Raw genomic sequence first — 959 nt, forward strand, 5'->3', positions numbered from 1 at the left:
CTGAGTTTTGCAAGGCTTTAAAGGTTGCTTCAACTTACAAATACTCCCTAGGCGGTATGTGTACAGGTATTTGTTTCCTCCTTCCTTCCCACTCACTAAGGTATTAAAATTCTGGACTGAATCCAAGACACTGTCAGGAAGGCAGCCATAGAGAAAGAGAAGCCTCAGTGCATAACAGATGAAGCCCTCCAAGCAGTCAAGGACACCTGAGAAGCAAAAAGTGACAGAAAACAATGCAAAGAGAAGTACTATAATAATCAATGCAGAGAAATAGAAAATGACAACAAAAGAAAGAAAAAGAAATCTCTTCTACAAGATCTGAGAAATCAAAGATAAATTTAAAGGAAAAGTGGGACTGCTGTATAATCAGCTGGATTGCATCAGCATTACATGGCCTTGAAGAAGTGCAAAGATGATGGAAACAATACACTGAAGAACAATATGAAATAGATGAAAGGATGACAGATTCACTCAAGGAAGAACCATGGGAGAAGAAACTACAATGTTAGAAAGTGAAGTGAAAGATATACTAAGAGCTGTTGGGAAAAATAAATCACTAAGAATAGCTGGCATAACAATAGCTGCTTCAGGCTATACAGCAAGAATTAACTCTTATTTCTAACTAAAATTTGTCAACAAATATGGGGGGGGGGGGGGAAACAATGGTCCATAGATTGGCAACACTCTTTATACATTCCAGTTGCCAAGAAAGTGGACACCAGAGATTGTAAGAACCACATAATATTTGCAGTGAGAGATCCAAAGTACATTCTTGATAATTTTGCACAACAGAGTAACTTCAAGTCCAGGGCTTATGTATTTACATCCTCTTTCCCTCTTGGTTGTTGTGCTACCAGAACACGCTTTCCCCTCTGCTCCACCTTTTATATATTGAAGAATTGTGTCAGTGAACTGAGACAAAACGGTTCTTTGACCGTAGAGAATCAAGAATAAGGACA

The sequence above is a fragment of the Anolis carolinensis genome, chromosome 2, assembly GCF_035594765.1.
Source record: "Anolis carolinensis isolate JA03-04 chromosome 2, rAnoCar3.1.pri, whole genome shotgun sequence".
NCBI classification, from domain to species: Eukaryota; Metazoa; Chordata; class Lepidosauria; order Squamata; family Dactyloidae; genus Anolis; species Anolis carolinensis.